Here is a 15,844-nt window from a genome sequence, read left to right as displayed (position 1 = left end):
GTGCGCAACACATCTTCTCTATCTCAGGGTAGTTGGACTCCCCTTCAGTGAACTTTTTGCTTAAATAATAAATTGCTCGCTCTGCGTGAGAGGAATCGTCCTTTTGCCCTAACATGCATCCGATGGATTGTCGGCGTACTGTCAGGTACAGAATGAGAGGGCGATCCGGTGAAGGTGGAACCAACACCGGCGGCTGAACTAGGTATGCCTTAACTGTATCAAAAGCTTTCTGACATTCGTCATCCCATTCAACCGCTGCATTTTTGCGAAGCAAACGGAAGAGCGGTTGGCACTTGTCTGTTAAATTTGCAATGAAACGTGCGATGTAATTCAGCCATCCTAGGAAACTCCTTACTTCGCGCATTGTCGATGGAGGGGGCATTTCCATGATCGCCTTGACTTTGTCGGGATCAACCTCGATGCCCTTTTCGCTGACTACAAACCCTAGCAATTTTCCTGACTTGACGCCGAAAGTGCATTTTGTTGGGTTGAGTCGGAGCTTGTACTTCCTGAGACAATCGAATAGCCGCTTGAGGTTGACAAGATGATCTTCACCTGCTTTGGACTTTGCAATCATGTCGTCGACGTAAACCTCTATCTCTTTATGCATCATGTCATGAAATAGAGTGACCATTGCTCGCTGATAGGTTGCCCCGGCATTTTTGAGACCAAAATGCATGACCTTGTAACAAAACGTACCCCACATCGTGATGAACGTCGTTTTGATCTTATCCTCCTCGGCCATCTGAATCTGATTGTATCCAGAGAAACCGTCCATGAAGGAGAATTGTGTGTGGCGTACTGTATTGTCCACCAAGACGTCGATATGGGCAGCGGGAAGTTATCCTTAGGACTGGCCTTGTTAAGGTCTCGGTAGTCGATGCAGACTCTGACCTTCCCATTCTTCTTTTCCACTGGCACCACGTTAGCTACCCATTCAGAGTAATTGCATACCTCCAAGAATCCCGCATCCACCTGCTTGACGACCTCTTCTTTAATGCGGGGAAGAAGATCAGCTCGTTGACGCCGTAAGTGTTGACGTTTGGGCGGAAATCTTTCAGTGTCGAGTGGGAGGAAATGCTTTACGATCGAGGGGTCCAAACCTGGCATATCAGTATAAGACCAAGCGAAGACCTTTTGATACTCTGTCAAGAAATCGATCATCCGGGCTCTCTGTGCGGGGTCGAGACCCGTCCCGATCCTTAGGGTGCATTGTTCTTCTGTGGTGCCTATGTTGATCTCTTCAGTTGGCTCGATCGAAGTGAGTTGATGGTTTTCAAGACGATGCAAACTCTCTTCTATCTCGGGCACGCGACCGTCCTCGTCAAGTCATTCCCCAAAGTATATGGGTAGGGACTTTCTGAGGTGTGTTTCGGATGAATTCGAATCGTTACATCGGTGATTTGGATTCGATTGGAGCCCGGACACGAAAGCGAATTGTTTTAGAAATTAAAGATGCTAGAAGTAAGCGCGAGAGAGAGAATCTAGACACAAAAATTCAAAAAGTATGTAGGGATTTTATTAACAAGCCATAACAAAAACCCCTCTTCTGTTATGTGGCTTATGGCGTTGCCGACACACAGGTAGCATTATATATAAAGATCGTCTTACACATCGGCAACTATGGCCGAGTAGAGCGGAACTGAAGTCCAGTTGGTAAGCTCTTCATCCTCCCGTACAGGGCGGATATGAACCCTGGAAGATGTCTCCTCAGTGACGGCATATATGGCTGGCAAAGCCAAAAACGCTTCAACTGCATCCAAAGAGAAGTCATCTGTTTTAGTGATTGGGCTATCAGAAGTGCCTCCCATGATCTGCGGTGGTACTGCAAAAAACTGTGAGAGTTGTGGAACCGGAATGCCCCTGAAGAGCTTTTCGTAATGTACAGCAAGGAGGTGTAGATGCTTTCCACGACGAGCCTGCACGATCTCATGACAGGAGGGGCGAAAGCCAAGTCCCCTCCTATTGCGGTATTCCTCCATTTCAATCGGTCGAAGGATTCCCTGTGCACGTGCCCCAAGTCCAGTTCCGGGGACGTAATTGTTCTTCAACAGAACCTTTCCAATCATACGATCGGTTCGTGATGGACCGACTTCTCCGTAGTCTCGGATTACGGAAATTGTGTCGAAAGAGTGAAAGGGAAGATTCTGATATTCTCCAATGCTGATGTAAGGAACGGCTGTCTCCTTGTAGACTGCGTAATCTTCCTCATCGTTGACAGTGATGAGCTTACCTTCGACAAAGAACTTCAGTTTCTGGTGCAGCGACGAAGGAACAGCGCCGGCGGCGTGAATCCATGGTCTCCCGAGCAAGAGACTGAAAGCATTGGGTATCTCGAGGATCTGAAAGGTGACAGAGAATGAGCAAGGACCCACATCGATCAGGAGATCTGATTCTGCACTGCGGGGTCAAAGTTGGGACCAGGCGCCTCTGTTCTGATCTTGTTGCCTGCAAGAAGCTGCCTGAATATGTGAGAGAGAGGGGCTGGTAAAGTGGTGTACTGCTTGCGTGGACGCGGTTGTGCAATATTGTCCTGATGAGTTCTGGGGGCTGGAGCACGTTGAACCAACTGAGGAGATCTCGAAGCCGGGGGTCTACCTTGTTGAGCCTGAGCAGGAATATGCTGTTGCGGAAGTTGCGACTGGATAACAATTGGCGGGGTTGGGAAATAAGCCTGCGATGTTTGGTAGGGCTGCACATAATGCACGGGATGTGCATATGCCTGGGAAGTCTGTAATGCAGGAGTATAGTCCACCGAAATCGGCTGTGAAGCCTGATATCCGAAGTTGACGGCGCCAATAGTCATGTCTTTGCTTCTCCTAGAGGTTCTAGCAGTCTGCTTCTTTGACGTCTCTCCATCCTTCTTCTTTGATGGGCCTTCGATTCTTCCTAACTTAACACCCATGTCAAGCTTCTTTCCTGCCTCGATCAAGTCCGAGAAGGAGGAAGTATGAGCCAGGAGACGTGAGTAATACGCGCCTCTGAGTGTGAAGTGGAACAACTGAACTTGTTGTTGCTCAGTGATTGGAGGAATGTGCTTTGCTGCTCTTCCTCTCCATTCCGTTGCGTATGCTTCGAAAGCTTGACCCTCCTTCATCTCTGTCATGCTGAGATCGAGAAGGGTAGGAGGTGTTTCCGCACAAAATCGATACTGGTCGAGGAACTTCTGGGAAAGATCTGTCCATGTAGGGACATCGCCGGCTTTTAGGGTCATAAACCAATCTAGTGCCGATCCCATAAGACTATCTTGGAAAGTCTGAATGACGAATTCCTCATAATCCCAGTATGAGAGCATTTTGCTCTGATAATGGCGGAGATGATGCCGAGGGTCTCTGGTCCCGTCATATCTTTTGAACTCTGGAATTTTGATCTTAGGGAGCAGCCGCATGCCTGGAAAGAGATTCCAGTCACTGTCACTGAAATCGAAACGTGGGTTGCCTACTTGGAGGGCTCGAATGGTTTCCTCCATTCTCTTTATTCTCCTCTCCTGTTCATTCTCCGCTTCGGGAGGAACGTTTGTCGGTAGAGCTAGAGGGGCAGCCTGAGTAACCGTGCCCGGTTCAGTGGGAGGAATGTTTAGAGGCGGTGGAGCAGGGTAAGAAGAGCTTATTTGGGGTTGTGGAGTTTGGAAAGGAAATTGGTCTGCAGTGGAAACAGGAGCCTGTGCGATCGTGACCGGAGGAACTGTCGGTGGTGGCACAATATAGATTGGAGGATGCATTGACACGGTTAGCGATGGCAGCGCATGCATAGTAGAGTCCGTGGATAAGAAAGCTGCTGGTGGCAACGGAACTGCTGTTGGAGCAAGTGGTGGCGGTAAAGGATCATTGATCGGATGGACTGTTGGTGCAAACGCCATTGCTGAAAAAGATGTGTCTTCAGCCTCCGAAACAAAGGTTGGAGTGACTGTTGGATTTGGATTGACAGTTGGTCTATGCTCCAGAGGCGGAGTAAAGCTCGATGAGGCCTGATTCTGATTCCTGAGCATGGCCATGAGCTCAGTCATGTTGGTGGCCATGTTGGCCGCCAAGTGGTTCACCATTCCTTCTAACGCGGTAAAACGTGCGGACTCCACAAGGTTGGACGCCGTCTGTGCTGTTGGTGGAGGATGTCCGATAGGGACGCCTGAATGCGCTGTAGATATGTCCGTGGGCATTACAGGTGATGTAACTTGCGTCAGTGGTGTTTGAGAATGTATCGGCGTTGGCGGAGTATCCCGTTCATGAATGGCGGGTTGTTGGTCTTATGCCATCCTTATTCGTGCACGAGTCGGATATCGATGGGACGCCAGTTGTTAGTACCTGTATGTGTAAATGTATGAGTGTACTTATTATGCTTTGACTATCTTCAAAATACAAATGACAGTATATGAATACATGAGGTGCATAAGTTTGAAAGTACTAATGCCATTACATCAGTTTGATTCATATTCTATAATTTATAAAGACAGTCTGCTTGAAAAGGAAACATAAACATTAAACCGCCAACTATTACAACCCGTAGCTGAGTGAACGCTGCGCGGGTCCGGTGCGGGGCAAAAGCGTTAACAAACTAAACCTAAGGATGAAAGACCTTGCGAGCTTTTGCCCGCGCTCGGTCCAGCATAGCGCTCAAACGCGCTATCTCCCTGTCTTGGTTCGCTATGCGTACGCGAATCTAAGCCAACTCGCTCTGAAGCTCTCCGTGATCAGTGAGTTCTGCGCGAATATCCACAAGCTCACAACGGAGTCGATCTCGCTCTTCTCTGATGGACTGCAATTCTGTGCGTATGGTTCCTTGGACTGAGCTCTCCGCATCTGGAACGTCTGCATGCGGTGCGTGAGGAATCCGCGGCAAATGTCGTCGACGAGCGGGTGTGAGTCCCTACGGATGGAATTGCGCCACATATGCTACGGTAGTTGAGAAAGCTCGTTCGTCGTCGGTAGGGTGCTCCGGGAAATAGAGCTCTTGAACAGTGCGCGTGTTCCATAAACGTTCAACTTCTCTAATCCGCAGAACCCTATCTGGAAATAAAGTTATAATATTCGTCCACATGAAGCGGTGTGGAGTGCGATCTGCCTCTCTAGGAATATCCTGTAAGCCGCCAAGTTGTCTGATGACTCGGGCTGGGAAAACAAGTGTGCTCCCTAAGTGACTGATCAGAGGAAGTCCTATGACTGAAGGACATCCAATGGTCATGGGACCACCGGGATTCCAGCGAGCAGCCCACAAAAACTGTGCCGGGGTGAGTCTCTTGAAGAACTAGATCCAATCGGTGTAGTCGCGATCGGAGGGCCGAAACACTTGAAGTAGGCGAGCGATGAGCGAACGCTCGTCAGTGATGTAGGAAAAGGGATGTGATGAGCAGAACGGCCTGATGTGTGCGAGGAGCCAAATCTGAAGAAGATGCGGAGCTCCTCTCATTCTACCACGTCGAACCTCTCGTACATAGTCAAGAGACCGAATGGTCTCAGCCAAGACGGCTTCTACATAACTACGGCCTCCTACCACTTGGAGGATGACTTGGGCAAGTGCCCCGTCTATGAGGTTCGAGGAGTAGGGGAATAGGATGGTCCCAAAGATGAGCAAGAGGAACCCGTGCCAGGCGTCACGCTGGTACGATTCTCCCCTGGCATTGAGAGAACGAACATGTATGAAGTCTATGAGCCATGTGGTCCTAACGCTATGCTCCCACCCATGCTGAAGCTCAAGACGAATTTCTTCGTCGCGGAGATCTAAGAGGATGGCGAGTCTACTCTGTATCGTGGCAAACTGGTTGGGCACCACGATGTCGAGGGTCGGCATGGGTCGCTGAATGAGTACCGCGTACTCCTCTACTGTGGGAGCTAGCTCTGACCCCTGAAAACTGAATACGGCCCGCTGAGTGTCCCAAAAACTAATAGCAGTTCTGAGTAGGGTCCAGTCAATGGGGGAATCAGCGAGTAATGGCAAGTCTCCTATGATGAGCCGGAGGAATGCACGGTCAACTGGGCGGAATGTGTTCCAAAGGCGAGTAATGTCCGCGGATGGCATGATGATGACATCGAGCCTAAGACATGGATGCGAGCGATCCATCCTTGCCTAATGGAGAGATGTTGGTTTAATGTTTATAAACAAACTGATGTAATGTCCTAGGTTGTTTTGAAAACATGCATGCAGTGCAAAAAAGTAGAGTATATCTGTATCTATTACAATGTACATCGCCCATTATAGAAAAACAACAAATGGCCTGCCTAAAAGAAAACTAGGGGCCGACTCAAAGACCGGACTTTGGGTCGGTTAACGGCGTGAGGTTATTTTGGTCCAGCATGACGGTCCCTGTTTATGCATGGTTTCAGTGTTCTACAGGGAAAACCACTAACTAGGGATGGGGGCTCCCGATTCAAGGGGATCAATTCCTTGAAATCGAGCGAGGATCTTTGGGGGTCAGTTCGGTGGCAGAGCCAACTCGATCCGTTCCCTTACTCGGAACCTCTGACTAACCTAGCTTCCTAGATTGGTGCCCGTGGAATTTCAGGCATTTGGTACCTAAAATTTCGCTAGGATGATGCAATGCAAGTGCAGAAAAGTAAATGTGCGTAAAGTAAATGTGCGGAAGGCAATAAATAAACATGCAAGTAAGCAAACGGATCGAGCCTGAACCCACTAAGTATGTCCCCAGTGGAGTCGCCAAGCTGTATAGACCCGAATGTGGACTCTCGTCAGGGCCCGAATGTGCGCTTTTGGATCGCGCGGCTTGGGAGTGTCCACCTTCCCGTGGGGACGCGTGATGGACACGCGTGAGAGAAGGAGTCGCCACTTATCATTTTACGACCCGAAGGTCGAGGGCGGATAAGTTACCCGGGGTCTAGGGGTATGGAACACCTAGTTGTTGTTAAGGCATTGGTTTGTGCGGAACCGGAAAATCCGTGTTCGGGGGTTCATGTTACGTGCGGGCCTATATCCCGCACGCCCTTTCGGTACTCTGGTTTACTAGGCTTGCATGTTTTATCTTTTACCGCTTGAATTAAGTTGCACTCAGCTTGCAGGTTTTGACACCGAAGATTCGGTGAACCAAACGATTTCGGTTGAGAAGCCTAGAGAGAAGTAAACCCGTATGTCGGGGAGTTGGTTCACAATCTTGCGTTACAGTTCATCGAACCATGGAGGTTGAATCCCTGTGTGAACCAAAACTGCGAGTTCTTGGATTTACTTGTATCTGGGCAAGCATTAGACCGATTTGATTAATTCGATTCTCAAATCGTTCGCTCACCGACTGGAATTCTTACAGAATAAATGTACAAAATAAAAGTCCTTACAATGCTCTCGAAAACAATAAATACAAATTACAAATGGCCGAATTCCAGTCGACTCGCATTCGGTTATTATTCCACTCTAACTCACCGTGAGTTTAGGGAAAAGATCGAAGAACTGAAATTCAATGGACGCGCTCACTGAATAGGGCGTTGGACCCTGTGAGTGTTGATTGGGCGTTGGACCCTGTGATCGATGATTAGGATGTTGAACCCTAATATTATTCGGCCTAGGGATCAGGCTCGACCCGCATGGCAAACAGGTGCGGAAAGATAACACGCAACATGTTAATAGCAGACAAGGCGTTTTGTTATTATCGAGTGTACGTGTTTTAACAAGTTTATTAATCCAAGGGTGTTTTTGCAAGCAAATGCCATATGCTAAGCAATCAAACACGTGCCAATGTTTTAGTATTCTGCTTTTGTTGGAAATTTGGAAAAGAGAATCGAATCTCATGTGTGTGGATTGCTTTTATAGTGATTCGGTGTTGTGACACTGAATTACCACTGAATTGATCCAAACTTATATTTTGACTCTAGATTTGGAACCTAGAGTTCCGCCTAACCATTTTCTAGGATTTGGTTAAGTCGAGTGAAATGATTAGTCCGATAATTGTATTTTGATACAGAATACCCAACTGACATCTTAAACTGCGCTAGGATGTCGGCAAATCACGAAATGATATTCTTGCCCTTGATTTGAAAATTTGTTTTCAGAAAAGGAGAACAACACAATAAGGATTTGAAAGTATGAGGGTTTTGAAAAGGGCATTAACACCGTTTTGTAATTCGTCGACGCGAGTTACAAATTAATGTCCAATTCGTGCAAAGTTGTTTAAATTGAATGAATTAACCGTGTGAACGTCCCGATTAACCCGTTCGTGGAATTAATGCTTAAGGTTATTGCCGAATGCTTTAATTGTGAAAACGATTCGTGATTCGACGACCAACATGAATCCGTAAGGATCGAGGATATTTGGTCCAATGACCGAAACTACCCTCGTAACCGAATGAACCCGAATGAGTCAACGATACCCGAATCCATGCATGCTTTGTTTTGAAAAGACATGTAAACGATGTTTTAACATGGGAATCGTGGAAATATCGAAATTACAATTTCATGCAATCCGAGAAATGAATTAAACTCGAAATAAGGAAATCATTCTTGATCCAAAAAGGCCAAGAAGCCCTCGGCTTCATCTTGTCAAAGATGGCCGAATACTCTCATGGCTCAATTCAAATTACAAATAATTTCCTTGTCTTGGTTTAATCATTTTTTCGCATGCTCAAACATCAAACATGATGAATAACACGTTTTTGACAAAAGCCGGTATTACCATGATTTGATTAACTCATTTAAACATGCAAACATTCACAAACATGTTATTTAAGGAATCGATAAGATAATACCGGCTTCATGAATGCAAGAACAACAAAATAAACTCGGAAACTAACTTGGATCAGGCTAAGGAGACCAATCTTAACCCGAAAAGAGCAACTTAAGTCTCGGCCATCCCATTTAGAGACTTGGCCGTGAGCTTGCTTGCCATTTCCGGGTCGGGATGGTCTTCCAAACGACAATCCAAACCTTTTTCCGACATGCTAGCAAGTTATAAAGTGGTAAACATGCATAACATAACATAAAAGTGTATAAAAATTAAGTCTTCCAAGTTAAGTATGCATAAAATACCATAATACTCCATAGCCATGCAAATAATGTAAAAAGCCCTAACTCCTCTAAGTCAAGAGTGATTTACCTAGCCTCGGGATACGAGGAAAGAGTTGGGGAAGTGTTCGAGAGTCGAGTGACTCGGTTGAACGCTTGGAAGATTGCTCGGGTGCAAGGGCATGCACGTTCGGGGAGCTAGGTGCACGGGGCGTGCGGCTGGAGTGCACGGGAGGCGCGCGGGGGCACGGGCAGGCGCGCGGGCGCGCAGGCGTGCGCGGGTGGGCGGGGCGTGCGCGACTGTGCGCACGGGGCGTGCGCGGCGGTGTGCGCAGGGCGTGCGCGGGCGCGCGGGCTGGCACGCGGCTGGCACACGGCTGGCACTGTTCACCCGAGAGTGACGATTCTACACCCGAAATGCTCTAAATGACCTGAAACAATAATTTAAAGACTTCAAATGGGAAAACCAACTTCACCAATGAACTCCATGGGTCCAAAATGAGTGGGATATGAAGTTTGAGAATTTTTGAGCTTAAGTCGGGATGATGAACATCGGCTTCCGACTTAAGAACTCAAGGCTCTCTTTGGATCTTTTCGGTTCTCTTTTCTTTTCCTTCTAAGTGCTGAAGTTTTCTGGTTCTTGAGTGTTCTTGGCTATGGAGTTTGAGAGGATTTCTTGAAGGAGAAATGTTGGAGAGAGTGTGTAAGAGGAGAAGTGATTATCTTAATCACTTTTGGGCCATTTATAGGCAAAGCTAATGGGTAATTAAGCAAAAGTAAGCACACTTAAGCCTCCCATTAGCAAATTTCGGTTTGCCTAATGAGGATGAGGATGAATGTGGACCAAGTGTTCTTGATGAAGATGATCCAAGAGCATTTATGAGCATTGATGAAGACTTGAGTGTTGTCTTCAAACTCTTGGATATTTTCAAGCAAGAGTGCAAGTTGGCTTCTTGCATTGAAGAAGAAGAAGCTTCTAGAATAAAGAGTGACTCATCTTGGGCATCCCGTCGGTCCCACGACCGAAGAGGAGAAACCGGGAAAAAGCTCGGGTCTCGATTGATCGCGCATTCGAGGTTGGGGGTTCGAACCAAATGTTGAATTATCGATATACGCGAGGAAACGGATTTAATGAGTCCGAGATTGGCATTTTCCTTGAGGAATCGCCAAATGTCTGTATGAGGCTCGGAAGCCGGTTTTGCTCCTTTTATGCATTCAGAGCGAGGTTACCCACTTCTGACAGCATATCTTGTATCTGCATCCCACGTCGGTCATTTTGACATAAATTATGAAATTACGTGGGCACTTGTCTCTTAAGCCGATAAATGCAAATATGGAGCCGGAGATGACCTAGGAGGCCGAAATTGGATTTCTCAGATTGCTTTCTGAGTTTCTTGGGCGATCCGGAGATTACTGCGATCTCTGTTTGCTGAGATTGGGCCTCTAAGGATATGAAAAGTGCATCTAAGACCCTTAAAGCACTGCTCGAGGGGTCTAGATGAGTTGTGTGATTCATTCCGACGATTCCACATTGAGCCTTGAGAAGGCTAGCATTGTGTAAGGTAAGCATCCGGCGTCAAGTTTCCCCAAAGAGGACCTCCGGATATGGATTTTCACTGAAAATGGCCCTTTGTGCTCCTCGGAGGTTACTTGGGAAACCGTGAAGGGTTTTGCTGTCTGTTTTGCCTAATTGCGAATGTCCGCTGGAGTTTTCAGGGCAATGTAGTGTGAACTTCGTTTGCCGTAATTCCATCAAACCAGTCTCCGGTTACGCTCTTTCGAAGAAGGGTATGCCCGTTTTGTCGTTCGGAAGTCATTCAGAGTGTCTGTATGGCTTCTAAAAGACAATATGAAGCACTGCTCGTGCTCTGTATAATTGAGGGGCATGGCCACATCTGATATTTGGAATTAACTTTTCTCCGAGAAAACGGCATTTTTGGACTTCCACTGAAAAGTTGTATGTATACAGAAAGTTGTTCTGTATAGAGCAGATGATTTGCAAAATGCCTTTGGGGACACTTTTCATCTGTTTGGCATTGGAGTGGATTTTTGGAGTCTAATATTGGCTATCTTCCGATGATCGAGCGAACTATCGGAAAATAGAACTGTCCGTGTGATATACTGAAAATGTCGGTTTTGGATATTGCTGAGCTCTCTAGTCACTCTATTACCCTTTGGTGACCCCTGGAGTCCTTCTGTCATATGCATGTGTCATTTGCTCGATTTTGCCGACTTGAGGATGAATAGTGATTTTCTGCTCTGTTAAGTCGTTTTTCTGTATCCTGCTCAAGTTGTGGCTTGGATCATTGCTGATATCATCGTTTGGAAAGGTGAGCCAAAATGGGGTGTTGACAATACCCTTTTCAAAACCCTCATACTTTCAAATACATATTGTGTTGTCTCCCTTTTATGAAAATAAATTTTCAAATCAAGGGCAAGAACATCATTTTGTGATTTGCCATCATCTTAGCATCGTTTAAGATGTCAGTTGGGTATTCTGTATCAAAATAAAATTACCTGACTAATCAGTTCATTCGACTTAACCAAACGCTAGAAAATGGTTTAGGCGGAACTCTAGATTCCAAATCTAGAGTCAAAATACAAGTTTGGATCAATTCAGTGGTAATTCAGTGTCACAACACCGAATCACTGTAAAAACAATCCACACACACGAAACTTGACTACGGACACCCGATATGTCAGGTTCTCAAACCAAAGCCGAATGCTAAAACATTGGCACACGTTTGTCTATGTCAGGTTCTCAAACCAAATCAGTTCATTAGACTTAACCAAACGCTAGAAAATGGTTAGGCGGAACTCTAGGTTCCAAATCTAGAGTCAAAATACAAGTTTGGATCAATTCAGTGGTAATTCAGTGTCATAACACTGAATCACTGTAAAAACAATCCACACACACGAAACTTGACTACGGACACCCGATATGTCAGGTTCTCAAACCAAAGCCAAATGCTAAAACATTGGCACACGTTTGTTTGTCTAGGGTAGGATTTGCATGCCAAAATACCCCGGGTTAATAAACTTGCTAATCCACGTACATTCGGTGAATACAAACACATTGTCTGTTATTTACCTGCTGCTTGTTATCTTTCCGCACCTGTTTGCCATGCGGGTCGAGCCTGATCCCTAGGCCGAATAATATTAGGGTTCAACGCCCTAATCATCGAGCACAGGGTCCAACACCCTAATCATCACTCACAGGGTCCAATGCCCTATTTAGTGAGAGCGTGCATTGAATTTTAGTTCTCCGGTCTTTTCCCTAAACTCACGGTGAGTTAGAGCGGAACAATAACCGAACGCGAGTCGACTGGAATTCGGCCATTTGTAATTTGTATTTATTGTTTTCGAGAGCATTGTAAGGATTTTATTTTGAACATTTATTCTGTAAGAACTCCAGTCGGTGAGCAAACGGTCCGAGAGTCGAATTAATCGAATCGGTCTAATGCTTGCCCAGATACAAGTAAATCCAAGAACTCGCGGTTCTGGTCACGCAGGGATTCAACCTTCATGGTTCGATGAACTGTAACACAAGATTGTGAACCAACTCCCCGACATACGGGTTTACTTCTCTCTCGGTTTCTCAACCGACATCGTTTGGTTCACCGAATCTCCGGTGTCAAAACGTGCGAGCCAAGTGCAACTTAATTCAAGCGATAAATAACAAAACATGCAAGCCTAGCAAACCAGAGTACCGAAAGGGCGTGCGGGATATAGGCCCGCACGTAACATGAACCCCCGAACACGGATTTTCCGGTTCCGCACAGATCAATGCCTTAACAACAAACTAGGTGTTCCATACCCTAGACTCGAGTAACTTATCCGCCCTCGACCTACGGGTCGTAAAATGATAAGTGGCGACTCCTTTTCTTACGCTTGTCCGTCACGCGTCCCCACGAGAAGGTGGACACTCCCAAGCCGCGCGATCCAAAAGCGCGCAATGCGGGCCCCGACGAGAGTCCACATTCGGGTCCGTACACCGACTCAAAGACTCGATTTTGGGTCGGTTGACATCATGAAGGCAATTTTGGTCCAGCATGACGGTCCCTGTTTATGCATAGTTTCAGTGTTCTACTGGGAAAACCACAAACTAGGGATGGGGCCTCCCGATTCAAGGGTGTCAATTCCTTGAAATCGAGTGAGGATCTTTGGGGGCCGGTTTGGTGGCAGAGCCGACTCGATCCGTTCCCTTACTCGGAACCTCTGACTAACCTAGCTTCCTAAATCGGTGCCGTGGGATTTCAAGCATTTGGTACCTAAATCCGCTAGAATGATGCAATGCAAGTGCAGAAAATAAATGTACAAGAAATAAATGTGCTTAAAGTAAAAGTGCAGAAAGTGATAAATGAACATGCAAGCAAGCAAACGGGATCGAGCCTGAACCCACTAAGTATGTCCCTAGTGGAGTCGCCAAGCTGTACGGACCCAATTGTAGACTCTCGTCGGGGCCCGCAGGTGTGCGACCTGAAATCGCGCGGCTTGACGAATTGTTCCACCTTCCCGTGGGGACGCGTGATGGACACGCGTGAGAAGGAGTCGCCACTTATCATTTTACGACCCGAAGGTCGAGAGCGGATAAATACCCTGGGTCTAATGGTATGGAACACCTAGTTGTTGTTAAGGCATTGGTCTGTGCAGAACCGGAAAATCCGTGTTCGGGGGTTCATGTTACATGCGGGCCTATATCCCGCACGCCCTTTCGGTACTCTGATTTGCTAGGCTTGCATGTTTTATTATTTACCGCATGGATTAAGTTGCGCTCGGCTCGCACGTTTTGACATCGTAAGCTCGATGAATCAAAAAATATCGGCTGAGAAGCCGAGAGAGAAGTAAATCTGTGTGTCAGGGAATTGGTTCACAATCTCGCGTTACAGTTCATCAAACCATAGAGGTTGAATCCCTGCGTGAACCAAAACCGTGAGATCTTGGATTTACCTGTGTCTAGGCAAGCATTAGACCGATTCGATTAATTCGACTCTCGGACCGTTCGCTCACCGACTGGAATTCTTACAGAATGAATGTACAAAATAAAATCCTTACAATGCTCTTAGAAATACAATAAAATATAAATCACAAATGATCGAATTCCAATCGATTCGCGTTCGGTTATTATTCCGCTCTAACTCACCGTGAGTTTAGGGAAAAACCGAAGAAATGGAACTCAATGCACGCTCTCACTAAATAGGGCGTTGGACCCTGTGAGTGATGATTAGGGCATTGGACCCTGTGATAGATGATTAGGGTGTTGAACCCTAATATCATTCGGCCTAGGGATCAGGCTTGACCCGCATGGAAAACAGGTGCAAAAAGGTAACACACAACATGTTAATAACAGACAAAGTGTTTGTTACTGTCAAATGTACATGTTTTAGCAAATTGTTAATCAGGGGTACTTTGTCATGCAAATCCTACTCTAGACAAATAAATGCGTGCTAATGTTTTAGCATTCAGCTTTGGTTTGAGAACCTGACATATCGAATGTCCGTAGTCAAGTTTCCTGTGTGTGACACTGAATTTCCACTGAATTAGCCAAACTCGTGTTTTGACTCTAGATTTGGAATCTAGAATTCCTCCTAACCCTTATCTAGTGTTTGGTTAGGTCGAGTGAAAAGTTAATCAGCATTTTGCATGTTTTCTGACAGAGATGACCGTTCTAGTTACCCGAGTCTATGTTAGGATGACAGAAACTCATTAGTTAAATAAGAAAAGGCTATGTAGATGAACCTGCACCTGAACAGGTAGCCCATTCTTATCCCGTACTGTAGTGTTTCTGTCATGCTAACCCTAGGGGTGTCGCTGAATTGTGAAAAGACGATTTTGCCCTTTATTTGAAAATTGTTTTCAGAAAAGGGGAAACATCGTAGTGCGGGCCACCTCGGCCTGTAGCTGGTGTCGACCAATTCCCTGGATCGTCCGGGGTTGTGTAAAAATCCCGAAAAAGCCAAAGAACCAGTCGATCTGCCTGGAAGTGATCTAATAAGATCTTCTATATCCCGACCTGAGTTACCTGGAATTAGGTAAAAACTCAAGTTGAGGCACATAAGCCCTACATCGGACCGCGCGTTTCTGGTTTTGAAATTGATAAGTTTGAAAAGGGCACCAACGTCATTTGACAACTCATCGACACGAGTTATCAGTTAATGGCCAATTCGTGTAAACTTGTTTGAATTGAATGAATTAACCGTGTGAGCGTCCCGATTAACCTGTTAGTGAAATTAATGCTTAAGGGTTGTGCCGAATGCATTAATTATGAAAACGATTCATGACTCGGTGATCAAGACGGGTCAAGAAAGACCGAGGATGATCGGCCAACGATGGCCGAAACACCCTTTGGTCCTAATAGGCCCGAAAGGGTCTTCGAATTGTGAATCCATGCATATTTTGGTTTGGAAAGACATTTCATGTGAGATTCTTGATGTAATTGAGCTTGCAAATTACACGAAATTCGAGAACGGATTTAAAATGGGAAGAGGAAGCCTCATGGAACCCGAATAACTCCATGAGACTCTCGGCCTATTTTCCTTGGAGAAAGCCGAGAGGTCTCATGGCTTGTATTTGGTTTCATGAGTTTTCCCCGTCTTGTTTTGAATCATTTCTCGCATGCTCAAACATCAAACATGTTAAATAACACGATTAAACGAAAGTCGGTATTATCATGATTTAAATAACACATTCAAACATGCAACCATGCACAAACATATTATTTAAGGAATCGATAAAACAGTACCGACTTCATGGATGTGAGAAAAACAATAAAACTCGAGAAACAATTTAAATCGGGGCAAAAGAATCTGGTCTTGACCCAAAAAGGTCAAGTTACCTCATGGAGAGGTTAACCCGACCGATCTCGGCTTTTCTGGGTCAAGATGGTTTCCTCGACTTCGATTTAAAT

This window comes from Punica granatum, chromosome 1 (assembly GCF_007655135.1).
Source record: "Punica granatum isolate Tunisia-2019 chromosome 1, ASM765513v2, whole genome shotgun sequence".
Lineage (NCBI taxonomy): Eukaryota > Viridiplantae > Streptophyta > Magnoliopsida > Myrtales > Lythraceae > Punica > Punica granatum.
The sequence above is the reverse complement of the archived record's forward strand: the minus strand, read 5'-3'. Positions refer to the sequence as shown.